This window comes from Marmota flaviventris, chromosome 5 (genome assembly GCF_047511675.1).
Source record: "Marmota flaviventris isolate mMarFla1 chromosome 5, mMarFla1.hap1, whole genome shotgun sequence".
Lineage (NCBI taxonomy): Eukaryota > Metazoa > Chordata > Mammalia > Rodentia > Sciuridae > Marmota > Marmota flaviventris.
The window spans coordinates 124,696,817-124,711,643 of NC_092502.1; positions in this window are offsets into that span (position 1 = coordinate 124,696,817).

Below are 14,827 nucleotides of genomic sequence, written 5' to 3' on the forward strand. Positions count from 1 at the left end.
TATACACTTGAACATTATTTTCTCTGTTCATGGAAAATTCCACTTTTCCTTAGTATTGCTACTTAACCTAGAGACTTTTTGTTTGTTTGTTGATTTGCAGCAGTGCTTTAAATGATTCTCAGTGAAGCTGGGCAATTTCAGACCCATTCAAGATCAGGTTGTATGCCTGTGATATTTACAACCAGGGTGTTGTACTAGTTGATCATAAATGGACAAAACTAGTTTGTATGTGGACCCACCTAACTTAAAATTTCTTTCTCTCTCTCTCTCTCAAACACACTTGGGTCTGTAATTACAAATAGAAACTAGCCAGGCATGGTGGCATATGCCTGTAATCCCAGGGGCTTGGGAAGCTGAGGCAGAAGGATCACAAGTTCAAATTCCGTCTCATCAACTTAGAGAGGCCCTAAGAAACTTAGTGAGACCTTGTCTCAAATAAAAATGTCTGGGGATATGGCTCAGTGGTTAAGTGCCCCTGGGTCCAATCCCTGGTACCATGAATAAATAAATAAATAAATAAGAAACTAACAAAAAACTTAAAATGTATTTTAAGATAAAGGAGATTAAGTTTTGTACAGCTAAACCATGATGTTCGCAAAGTCATAGCTTGGACTGTATTTGTTGGCAAGTGGGCAGCTCCTCACTGGGGGAGCAGTGAGCACCCTCACTTGAGGTGGTGTGCATGACCTGTACCTTTCTGAACTCTGGTCTCAGGTCCCAGTGCCAAGTCCAAAATGAATCAGCAGAACTGACTGGATGTACCAGATGGCAAATTTGAGAACCATCCCTCTGTTGAAGGATGCACACCAGGGCATGACTTGTCTAAGTCTACACAACTTCTGCCAAAAAATGATTTTGCCACAGCTTTTAAACATATGATGCAAGTTTGGTGCTGTGAAAAGTCCCCACTTAAAATTTGAGTATTTTTGTTCTGAAGGATAAAAGAAAAGAAAACAAACACATAAGCCCTAACACAGGGCCTGTTTATGAGAATGGATCAGTCAAGCTCACTCCCCTTACTACATCTGTGACCACTTGTAACTGCATTAATTAGCACAGAGGGGCTCCAGATCTACTTAGCAATGAAAACAGCAATACCTTTTGTAATTAACTATTTAGAATAGTTACTCAGACTCCATTTTTTTTTCTTTGCCACTCATGGTACTAGTATTCTACTTTCTTTGAGCTTTCATTTTTAGAAAATCAATTCCTGTGAAACTTTTATCTATGAACTTTGAGGATGCTTCTAGGAAATCATTTGAATGTTTTTCAAACCAAAGATCACTATACTTTTGCTAATTTTCCAAAGAGAAGCCCAAGTCTGAGACAGAAACCCAACTCTAATTATATCTGTGGTGCCTGGGAGACATCCCCAGCTTAGATGAGTAAATGTGAAAAGAGAAAACAATCATGAGCAATTAACTGGATCTTGGCTAAACGTCAGCAATGTATCCACTGTGAACCCCAAGCACTCCCCGCAGCAGGCACCAATCTCCCTCCTCCCCTTCCTCCCCTCAGCCACATTTCCAGTCATGAAAGCAGAGAGGGCCTCTGAATTGCATTGTTTCCCAGGAATTAGGATCAGCAGTCTTTTCCAGTGACTTCTTAAAAGTCTGTCTCTTCTCTGGTCATCATTGTGTCTCCCCATGCCCAACCCCCCCTTAAAATCATTTTACTGGAAAACCGCTTGGCATTAACTAAGCTTCTCTTCTTTGAGTTATAGCAGCTTCAAGTTCTCATTGGCCCACACATAATGCCTCTGGCCGAGTGTGATTGAGTGCAAGGGAAATACATTGCTTTTGAAACACTCCACATTTCTACTGCAAATGTGAACCAGCAGAGCCTTCCCCAAGCCCATCACATCTGGTGAAATCACCATCAGGCTGAAGGGTGGACTCATGGTGCTCTCGGGGGTGACCTCACAGGATTTCTGGCTCTAAAAAGACTGCCAGGCTGTGGCAAGAACCTGATTGGCTGGTTCTCTTCATCACTGAATCTCTGAGGACCAATCAGGATGGGAGCCCTGACATCCGCTTTCTGAGGACCTGAGCAAGATGGATGCAGGTGAGTCTTCTCATCTGGCGAGTTTGGGATAAAGAACCGGACAGGTGTGTTCAACCTCTTCCTCACTCTCCGAGAAACCTCAAGACAAGCCTCCTCTGTTCTCTGGAAGCTTCTTGGGATTGGACTTTGCCTTGGCAGAGGTGAGGCCTGCAGTTTAGATGGGAACTGTCAGGTAGTAGGGCTTGTAAGCCAACTGGGGCCTCCAATCTGGTTGTGCCCTGGAGGCTAGCTTTATCCGCATTAGAGCACACACATTGTCTCCAACTCTGGGCTTCCTTTGTGCCTCAGTTGCCTCGGGCTTGAAAAGAAGGAAAGTGACTGTTACCTGAGGCTTTGAGACTCTGGCACTGCCCTCAGGCATGAAGAGAGTAGCCAGAGAATTCCTGTGGGATCAGAAGGACATGAGAGATGAAGGAAATGACGTGGGAAATAAAGTGACAAACAGTGTAAGAATTGAGGAAAAGATTCCGAAGACCACAGGAAAGCGGAATCTTCAATTTTGTGCTAGAGAATTTTTTCAACGTGTGATGCGGGAAAGGCCTTGACAAGGTTTCTGCAGTACCAGGGCCCTTCTTGGAGATTTTTAAAAGAATGACACTTTTCAGACTTAGTTTCATGGCAAAGATTGAGTAAAGGAAGCATCTGCAAGTGAGCTCTGGAGTCATTATTAGAGTGTCTTTAGAATATCTACCCAGGGCTGCTAGAATTTGATTTACACAAGTATCCATGTGTTCACTGGAGGATAGTAGGTATTTAAAGAGGAATTAGGATTTCAACTAAAGTCTTCCAGATGCAAGAGATTAGACCTGCAGGAGATTTTTGGTGGAAGAAGGAGGCAGGGAGCATTCTTAGTAATTTTAAGAGCTCATCCTAGGCCAGTAGTTCTCTGTCCATTAGAATTACCACATAATTCCAGTGGTTGGGTCCCTTCCACATCATTCAAACCAGATATTCTGGGGATGGGTCGGGGAGTCAATATTATTAGAATTGCCCAGGTGATTCTGGTGTGCAGCTAGGACTGAGAAACAGGGTCTTAAGCTAAGGGAGTATCAGTCATTTATGCCTTGCCTCTGGGTGCAGCCACAGGTGGTAGTGGTGGTGGTGACTGGGGGCTCACATAGTCTCCCCTTGAATCTAAGACATTACTACTTAAAGGGTGGTCCCTGGACCAGCTGCATCCACATCACCTGGGACCTTGTTCAAAAATGCAGAATTTTGGCCCTTTCTTCCAGACCTATTGAATCAGAATTGTAGTGGGGAAATGTTTCTTTAATGTGCATAGGAAACACCTGGAATCTTGTTAAAATGCAGATTCTGTTTCAGTAGGTCTGGGGTGCAGTCCAAGATCTTGCATTTATAACAAGCTCCCAAATGATTCTAATGCTGCCAATCCATGGACCACACTTTGAGCAGCAAGGCAGCAGAGGACTTGGAGTAACAACAAATGGAAATTGCTCAAAAAGCAGTGCTCCAGCTTTGAACCGCTCTGTAGGAATGGTGCTGAAAAAGTTGCATAGAGTATCTTAAAGGAGACTGAAGATTTTACAGGAGTGGCTGCCATTCCCCAGGCAGTCAATAATAATTATCACCATCAGGAGATGCTATTGCTGGGAATTTCTGGGAACTGCCAATTGGAACTGGCACCAAATGAAACTACAAGGGTAGAATCAAGTTAACAAGACTACTTAGCAAGCTGGAACCCTCTTTGCATCCCAACCCAAGTCACACTTGAGAATAAAGGAATTGGTCATTTTTATCACTTATTATCTGGAGGAGAGAACCAATCTCTCCATATACTTCATACAGAAATTTAACAATAATAATTTCCCATCAAGTTCTCTCATGGGATTTATGTATTCTCTTACTCCAAAAAAGGTTTATTGAGTACATACTTTGTATCAAGCACTGTACTAAGACTTAGACTCGAATGTCTAGAAGCTAAATGGGGCTCCAGCCAGCAGTAGAAACCCTATCCTCTTTGGAGAGGCTTGAGAGAGAAGTCATTCATACTGGCATGGTGCTCATAAACATCTTAGCTATTATATAAATCCCACGCCTAACATCAATTGATGTCAGTTTCAGAAATAAGACCATATATGATTCATTTGGAATCAGGCACTGGAAAAGCCAATGCTATTACTGGAAGGAATTTGATACCAATGAGCTACTCTAGGATAAAGGCTAAATACACAATATTTTGGAATGAAATGGCAGCCATGGAACATATTGTATGACTGCACTGGGGCTACAATACCATAACCAATTTGAGCGTTTGGGAGAGGTTTGGTTCTGGGCAGGGATTGTAAGTGGGAGCTTGAGCCCTCAGCTACAGTTCTCCTTCCCACACACAAAGACTGTGCTTGTGGCATTTGGGAGGTCCTTTCTAATCCCACTCTTTGAACCAGAGTGCTCAGACGAGGTATTGCTGGCCTCTGGAACTCTCAAACACCCTATAAGTTGTATTTGTTATAACTTGGGTGGGGTCTTCCTACTTGAAGATCCGGGCTCACCTGTTATCAAGGCTGGAAGACACTGCAGAAAATATGTACTCCGTTGGCCCAGGGACAGGGGAATGTGGAACAAAAAAAACACCCATGAGGAGCTCTGAAACCTCAGCAGAGCTAGGAGCATAATATGAGCTCATTATTAGCAGTAGCAATCAGGAACCCTAGGGGGAAGTCATTATAATTTCCCCCCTTGCAAAGATGTGTTGCAGTCCACAGCTCACTGATGTTAAATGACATGTATAAAGTTCCAGGGTTGTAGATATAAGCTGAGAAGAACAGAGGTTTTCTGGCTTTGCGTATCAAAACTCTATCCAAAACCTTGTAGAATTGAAGTTAATGGGGAGGGAAATGAGAAGCAATAGAAGCAGAGAGAAACTACAGAGGGGGAAAAAAACCTGTCATTATAGTTGGGGGTGTATGTGCAAAAGGAAACATGTAATCATCTCAATTTGAGGGGCCTCCATGTGTGGGCACAGACAACACACTGAGAAGGTACAAAGGAAATGGAAGACTGGGTTCCTCTGGTCAAAGGAGTGTGCACTATAACTGTGGAAACAGGACGAATATAATGGATATACACAATAACTCCAGTAACATAAGTACAAAATATATACCTAAGTGATGACAGCTGTATGAGGAGCCAGGAGGTATGCAGGAGAGAAGAAGGGAGGTAATTGGAAAAGTGTGTGGGTAGAAAGAAAATTAATAGAAAACAGCAGTACTTGCATCTACCTGAGAAAGGCACACACTGCCCTGCGGCAGATTTAAGTAAGCTCCCTGGGCCAAGATGGAGCCCTCCAAAGGGCTCCAAGTTTCTAGGACTAAAGAAAGTGGAGCATGAAATCTCCTAGGAATAGTCTGGTTGGAAAAGAAAAAGGTGACATAAGGGAAAGAGCCTTTGTCATATACAGAAGAAAGAAGTAAAAGGGATGGTCTGAAAGCACATGTATATTGGGGCAGTCATGAGAACAATGGTGCCACAAGAGTTCATTTCCTTTGCTTTGCTTGTCGATGTTTACCAAATCATCTTATGCTCCATTTCAGAGTTTTCAGATAAAATATTGATTTTATCTAGGTAGTAGGAACTGATGCTGCTTCCTTTTATTTCCAACTTGACAAAACTATTTGTAAAGGCTCAAATCAAGATGTAAATGCATAGAATAAAATTCTTATCCAACAAACAAACCACTACTGCTAGAAGCTAAAAGGGATTTGTAATTTGGCTGATGGATCCAAATTGAAGGGGGAAAATAATCCAGCTCGTATTCACAATCTATCTGTGTTTCCTTTTGTAATACAAGCTCTACGCCTTCACCTTGAGAGGAGAAAGATCTCATGCCCTTGTGTCTACTTTCCCTTTTCTCTTTGTTCAAAGATGTGCAATGTTATGTGCTCTGCTGAGGTTGGAACCCCCGTTCCTTTAATAAATGTGGGCAGACAATGGTGTAACATTACTGATTGAGGTCCCTCACACAACACACTGTAGACAAGAACAGAGACAAAAAGCTCTACTAAAATGCTTGTGGGGTATCTGAGTATTAAATGTATTTAATTGGTTCATCATGTCCGAGATCTTTGTTTATACCTCTTTCCATCAGAACCCATATAATGCATACCTATGAGTGACCAGAAATTGTGATGTATGTTGGGTACATCCATCTCATTTCTGCACATATGGTATAAAGTAATGGAACCTGCACTCCTATGGGCCATTCACCTGCTCAAGTTCTGGAGCATACTAGATAGCCTGCTGAATTGGTACTAGGATGGGGCCAGAAATCAACCCCACACATTCTCAGATAAGTTTGATGCCTTTAGAACTAATGACTAAAGAGGGACTATAAAATAAATAGAAATGACATTGTAAGAATAAATTTTTATAAATTGTTAACATCCTCAATAACACATGATCTTAATAAATAGGAACAAAAAGCCATAGGTGGGAACATTATGAAGTGAAGGACCAACAACACAACCACCATATCATGTGATACAATGGAGATGGAAATCTGGAGAGGAAAAGAGACCTAGGAGTGGTAAAATAGGGACTTCAAGAACACAATACTTACAATAGCATAATTTAAATCTGCATCAAAGGCATAAGCAACAGAACTGATGGACAGAATTTAAACTAATAATATGAAACACTTCCAGAAGATAAAGGGGAGGAGGAATACTTTAAAACTAGTAAAAAGATAGTGAATATAAAGTATTATTCAGAAAATGAAGAGAAATAACTAAGAGCTACAGATTTTTGGGGGGCAGGGAACTAGGGTAGTTAGAATCAAGGCAATAATCAAAATAATGTTGCAAACAATTTTTGAACAAAGAATAAAATCCCTGAAATTTAGATGTAAAAGACCCTGTATAAGGTTCAGCCAAAAATTATTCTAAAAAAAATTCTAGCAAAACTTTGAATTACAAGGATAAGTGAATAAATTGGCATGCATGAAGCCAGAAAAACATACCCACAAATGAACAAAATCAGACAAGATTTCAGCTTCTTTCCACAACAGTAAATGCCAAAAAAAATAATGGTGCTATGACTACAATATTTGGATGGGAAAATCTATAAACCAAGAATACTATACTCATTGTTTTTCATCTGTTAAAGCAACAGAAATACATTTCTATACAAAGACAGATTCCAAAAATATACTTGCTATGTGCAGTAGTTCCCCTTTTCTGAGGTGTCACTCCAACATTTTGGCTTCAGTTAGTGGCAGTTAACCAAGGTCTGAAAATATTACATGGAACATTCCAGAAATCAGCAATTCATGAGATATAAACACAGACTGTAAGTTCCTTGAGGGCAGGGGCCCTATCTTTTGTTTGTCCTTGTATCCTTCACTATACTTTTACAACATCTGGCACATGGCAAATGTTTAATAGCCCAGTGTTCAACTACATTACAATAAGGCAAGCACAATTTTCTGTTTGGCCTTAGTTTGAATTTAAGAAAAAACTGAGTTTCTTTAATTTTTTTTTAATCAGATGAATTGGTTACTTGGGAGCTAAACATTGGTTGTTGTTTTGTTTTGTTTTGTTTTGTTACTTTATGTGAAGTTACTCTTTAAGTAGGTTTTTCTGAATCCTCTAAGAAGCCAATGACAAAGTTAGGATTTGGCATGCAAGAGATGAGTTGGGGTAATGTTCGTGAGGAGAGGATGGGACAGCAGGCAGAGCTTTCAGACCATACTATGGATCTGACATCTGTGAAGGGAGAGTGGGAAGGAAGGAGGGCTGGGGTCTAGACTGCACTGCAGTTCTGAGAAAGTCTTGGCTGGGTGGCTGGGGCTTCCTTGAGCACAATTGCCTATCATGGAAGTTCCACACTGGACAAGAAAAGCCCCAACTCCGTACCACTGAAACTTAGGCACTGATTGGCTGCAGCTCAGCAGATACCCAGCCACAGCATGAATGTCATGGTGAATGCGAAACTCTGGCAACTGGAGGCTGTTAATCAACTGCGCCTCTCTAAAAGGGAAATCTAAGTGGCACTTCTCCATGACTACCATAGGAGAGTACAGGTCTGAAGATATTAAATGGAAAATTCCCAAAAATAAGAAGTTTAAAATTGGATACTGTTCTAATTAGTGACATGAAATCTCATGTTTTTCTGCTTGCTCCTGTAGACTAGAATCATCTATATTCAACATATCCATACTATATGCACTCCTTGCCCTTAGTCACTTAGCTATTAGATCATCTATCATAACACTACAATGCTTATGTTCAAATAAATCTTTCTGAGAAAGAACAAGTAAGAGTAAACACATTCAGGTAAATTTTATTAAAACATAATCGCTCTATTTTACTGTTTTTAATCTCTTAATGGTGTAAATTGATGTAGAGAAAATATAGTATTTATGGAATTTGGTACTCTCCCCAGTTTTAGGCATTCACTGGGGATCTTGTTCTATATCATCTGCAGATAAGGGGGATTTAATTTATCTTACCTTGAAAAAGTCATATTGAGGATATAATCTGGTTGAGTAAATGATGGATCAAAATTAAAATTCCAAGAACAAAGAAGTAAATCATAGCATAAAAGACTGACAGGGAGAAAATGGCAAAACAAAGAGTCAAATCTAAATACTTGTTGTAAGTATGTATCTGGATTTAAATGTCAACAATAAATCTTAAGTCTTAAACCCTCAAAATGAAACATGTATATTACAATAGGGATAGATGGAAAACGACAAGAAGGAACTCAGAGAAAGCAAAAACTCCAAGAAGCAGAAGCAAACGAAAATGTAAGTTTTAAGTTCTATGATTAATTTATAGATAAACAATAGAAATATTGTATCTATAATTAAAAAAAGAATAGAGAAATTTCCTAGAAAAAAAAAAAAGATGGACAGGGGAAATAGCTGGGTGATGGAGTACTACTTACTTGTCTAGTATGCATGAGACCCCAGGTTCAATTCCTAGTACCAAAAATACTTCAAGAAAGTAGACTCAAAAGAGGAGAGGGAAAATAGGAGAAAAAAGGGAAAGATAATTAATAAAGGCAGTTGAATACATAACTAACAAGAATTCAAGAAATAGAGATGCAGAAAATATAGGGGGAAATATCCAAAGATATAGACAAGAAACATTTCCAGAACTGACAGACACCAATCTCCAGATCAACTGACACATACAGTAAATACAAAAAAGATGGACACCAGGCTATCACAGAATTTTCAGAACAGCAGGCATAGAGGAGACCCCAAGACCTTCCAGAAAGCAAAAACAGACCACATCCAATATCACAATTGGAGTTAAAATGGTAGCAGAGAGTGCCAGAAGCAACATTGGAAACTGGGCAAAAACAAAACAGTTTCTATAATGCGTAGGTGGCATAATTTTTACCCTATAATTCTCTGCCCAGCTTTTGTTTGCTTTGATTTCCTTCTTTGTCATTTTTCATCCCTTCCTGTTGTAATACCCTTGGTTCCTTTTAAGGATTTAACAAGTATTAAGGATTATTAATGATATTTATGTCCAGTTATACATTTACAACAGTTATGTGTATTACTCTGTTTTACCATTTTCAATTCCCCCGCCTGTCTTTAAGCTATGATTTACTACTTTGTTGGTGGGATGAAGATAGACAAATGACATTTTCAAAGATGCCAAGACTCAAAAAAAATTAGCCCCCCGTAGCTTTTTTCAGTAAGCTTCTGTAAGAGGTTGTGCTGTACTAAAATGAATTAATTCTATACTTTTTAGTGTTCCTGAAAAACTAATTACCCAAGCATATATGACTAGGAATAATTAAAGCCAGATTTAGAAGACAGAGCTTACAATTCCCAGTCTAATGCTCTTTCAACTATATTGGCAAAATAGAAAGCTAGTGAGCCCCTGCCTCCATCATCTGCCCATAAAGGCATCATTTTAGATCAAGGAACCTAGAGGTAATTAAGGAGTCCTCCCAGCTCCATTCCACACAACGCTGCCTTCAGGTGCATAGACTCTGACATACTAAAGCATGCATGTTAGTTTTCCCAAACTAATTTGATCTGCAAGCTGGGAGAAAACAAGGGCCATGCCATCTTTTTCAACACTGTGTCTCCAGGTCCTGCCCTAGCCTGTGGTGATGCTTAAAAAACGTTCATTGGACGTTCTGCAGGGACATGCATTTAAACTGTACTCATCATTTTGATCACATTTATTTATTTATTCATTCATTTAAACTTTTATCAGCATGTAGCTTTATAAGTTCTAAACTTTTTGGCTGGAAAGATTTTGAACAACAAAATGAATAAAGAGAAATTGCATAAAACAAGAAATGAGGAGATTAGGAAGATGGCGGCGAGGGGAGTGCATTGCCCCCGTGTGCTGCTTCACTGTGTGGGAGTGTGACAAGTCAGGACGGCTAAAGGCTATCTTGTTAGGAATTTCCAGCAATAGTGGGGTGCTCCGGAACCTGGAGGAAGGATTTCCATCGCACGAGGATCGGCTACAGGGACTCAAACACGAGAGGTTTGTCGCACGGAGGGTAACACTGCTTATTCAGCAAATCGCCCCGCGGCTAGAGTCTGCAGCGCGCACTGGGAAACGAGGAGATAGTGGCGCAGGGATATAGCGCTGCAGTTTCTGCCAGCCGTGCAAGCACCGTACTCAGGGCTGAATTCTGGGTTCGAGACGGGGGAAGGAAGCGGTCCATCTCGGTTCTCCACACCGGTCAGACCACAGAGGAGGCCAGCGGCCACCATGTTGGAAAGCTGACGTCACCATCCCTGTTTTCGACTGACTGCAGCTCATTCAGCCATAGAACAGGTAATTTCAGGCTGCCATTTGCCTGCGGCTTGCAGACAGATTGCTCCGGCTCAGCGCCTGGGTGCTTCTTAGAACCTGCTCTTATCGGAGCGAACACCGAGCGCGGGGCGGCCGAGTTCCAGCTCCCGGAACCGCCCTGGCCCAGGGCTGGGGAGCCTGCAGAGGATGCTTCTTGGACCCTGCTCCTATCAGAGCATACACCAAGCACTAAGCGGCCGAGTTCCGGCTCCCGGAACTGCCCTGGCCCAGGGCTAGGAGCCCGCGGAAACTGCTTCTCGGTCCAGGTCCTGCTGAGGGCCGGTCAGGACTCACCCGTTGCTTTCGTTGCCCGGCAAGGGGAACGAAATGCTGCCATTCGCATAGGATACCAACATGGCAGAGATCTGATGTCATCAGAAAGCGGCGGAGGAGAGAACTTCATCAATACCAGCGGCGACAGAAACAGTTGGTCTCCTGGTAGGGGGGGTGAGGCACAGACACCCAAGTCTCCTCAATTTGTCGTCGAGCCAGAGGGGAGGAGCCAGGCCGCCGCCAGCGCCCGGAGCAGGCCCAGCGGCTCGCCAGCGTGGTGACCGCATGACCCCAATTGGAGAGGGGGCGGAGCGGAGCCGCCACCCGCGCCCGCAAGGTGGGCAGACCCGCGACCCAGTGGTACACGGGCGTGGTAGGAGGGGCAGGGCAGAGCCGCTGCCCGCGCTTGCAAGGTAAACAGACCTGTGACAGACTGGCGGGTCAGGCCCAGTGGCCTGCCAGCGTGGTACACACGTCACCCCAACTGGAATAGGGGCAGAGCAGATCCTTCGCCCACGCCCGGATCAGGCCCTGCCGGTGTGGTGGTCTCGTGACCCCAATTGGAGTGGGGGCGGAGCAGAACCACCACCCGTGCCCGCAGGGTGAGCAGACCTGTGACCAACCTGCAGATCAGGCCCAGGGGTCCGCAGGCGTGGTAGGAGGGGCAGGGCAGATCCGCCGCCCGCGCCTGCAAGGTAGGCAGACCTGCGACAGACCGGCGGATCAGGCCCAGGAGCCTGCCGGCATGGTACACACACCACCCTAATTGGAGTAGGGGCAGAGCAGAGTCGCCGCCCGTGCCAGGAACAGGCCCAGCGACCTGCAGGCGGGGTAGTCACGACACCCCAATTGGAGTAGGGGCAGAGCAGAGCCACCACCCGTGCCCGAAAGGTGGGCAGATCTGCGACCGACCAGCGGGACAGGCCCAGTGGCCTGCCGGTACGACAGACACGTCACCCCATTTGGAGTAGGGGCAGAGTAGAGCCGCCGCCCGCACCTGCAGGGTAGGCAAACCTGCAACCGACCGGCGGATCAGGCCCGGTGGCCTGCCAGCGTGGTACACTCGTCACCCCAATTGGAGTAGGGGCAGAACAGAGCCGCCGCCAGTGCCCAGAACAGGCCCAGTGACCTGCCGGCGTGGTAGTCACGACACCCCAATTGGAATAAGGAGAGAGCAGAGCCGCCGTCCGCGCCTGCAGGAAAGATACGCAAGCAGTATGAAAAGACAAGGAAAGAAAGGACCACAAGCAATGCAGGTCAACGCAACTTTAGAAGAGGTAACAGCTGCAGCAGATGGAATGTCAGATAAAGAATTCAGGATATACATGCTTCAGATGATCTGGAGTATCAAGGAAGACATTAGACAGCAAAATCAGACAATGAAAGATCACTTCGACAATGAATTATGCAAACAAATCCAGGAAGCAAAGGATCAACTATACAGGGAGATAGAGGTTATAAAAAACAAACAAACAGAAATCCTAGAAATGCAGGAAGCGATAAACCAACTTAAAAACTCAATGGAGAATACTACCAGCAGAGTAGAACACTTAGAAGATAGAACATCAGACAATGAAGACAAAGTATTTCAACTGGAAAAGAACATAGACAGCTCAGCAAGACTGTTAAGAAACCATGAGCAGAACATCCAAGAAATATGGGATAACATTAAGAGACCAAACTTAAGAGTCATTGGGATACAGGAAGGTACAGAGCTCCAAACCAAAGGAATGAGTAATCTATTCAATGAAATAATACGAGAAAACTCCCAGACTTGAAGAATGAGACAGAATCCCAAATCCTAGAAGCCTACAGGACGCCGAATGTGCAAAATCATAAGAGATCCACACCTAGACACATTATAATGATGATGCCCAACATACAGAATAAGGAGAGAATTTTAAAAGCTACAAGAGAAAGGAAACAGATTACATTTAGGGGTAAGCCAATCAGGATAACAGCTGATCTTTCAACACAGACTCTGAAAGCTAGAAGATCCTGGAATAACATATTTCATGCACTGAAAGAAAATGGGTTCCAACCAAGAATTGTGTATCCAGTGAAATTAAGCTTCAGGATGGAAGATGAAATTAAAACCTTCCACGATAAACAAAAGTTTAAAGAATTCGCAGCTAGAAAACCATCTCTTCAAAACATCCTTGCCAAAACATTACAGGAAGAGGAAATGGAAAATAACAATGAAAACCAACAGTGGGAGGTAGGACAGTAAAGGGGGGGAAAATAATCAAAGAGGAAAACAAACCATGTTTAGTAACAGAAATAAACAAATATGGCTGGAAGAACAACCCATATCTCAATAATAACCCTAAATGTTAATGGCTTAAACTCACCAATTAAGAGACACAGGCTAGTAGAATGGATCACAAAACAAGACCCAACAATATGCTGCCTACAGGAGATGCATTTGATAGGAAAAGACATACATAGGCTGAAGGTGAAAGGTTGGGAAAAATCATATCACTCATATGGACATCGGAAACAAGCAGGAGTGTCCATACTCATATCAAATAAAATAGATTTCAAGCCAAAGTTAATCAAAAGGGATAAAGAGGGACACTACATACTGCTTAAGGGAAACCATACACCAATAAGACATAACAATCATAAATATTTATGCCCCAAACAATGGTGCAGCTATGTTCGTCAAACAAACTCTTCTCAAGTTCAAGAGTCTAACAGACCACCATACCATAATCATGGGAGACTTCAACACACCTCTCTCGCCACTGGACAGATCTTCCAAACAAAAGTTGAATAAGGAAACTATAGAACTCAATAACACAATTAATAACCTAGACTTAATTGACATATATAGAGTATACCACCCAACATCAAGCAATTATACTTTTTTCTCAGCAGCACATGGATCCTTCTCAAAAATAGATCATATATTATGTCACAGGGCAACTCTTAGACAATATAAAGGAGTAGAGATAATACCATGCATCTTATCTGATCATAATGGAATGAAACTGAAAATCAACGATAAAAAAGGAAGGAAAAAGCATACATCACTTGGAGAATGAACAATAGGTTACTGAATGATCAATGGGTTATAGAAGACATCAAGGAGGAAATTAAAAAATTCTTAGAGATAAATGAAAACACAGACACAACATATCGGAATCTATGGGACACATTGAAAGCAGTTCTAAGAGGAAAATTCATTGCTTGGAGTTCATTCCTTAAAAAAAGAAAAAACCAACAAATAAATGATCTCATACTTCATCTCAAAATCCTTGAAAAAGAAGAGCAAAACAACAGCAAAAGAAGTAGAAGGCAAGAAATAATTAAAATCAGAGCTGAAATTAATGAAATCGAAACAAAAGAAACAATTGAAAAAATTGACAAAACTAAAAGTTGGTTCTTTGAAAAAATAAACAAAATCGACAGACCCTTAGCGATGCTAGCGAAGAGAAGAAGAGAGAGAACTCAAATTACTAGCATACGGGATGAAAAAGGCAATATCACAACAGACACTTCAGAAATACAGAAGATAATCAAAAACTATTTTGAATCCTTATACTCCAATAAATTAGAAGATAGTGAAGGCATAGATAAATTTCTTAAGTCATATGATCTGCCCAGATTGAGTCAGGAGGATATAGACAACCTAAACAGACCAATATCAATTGAGGAAATAGAAGAAACCATAAAAAGACTACCAACTAAGAAAA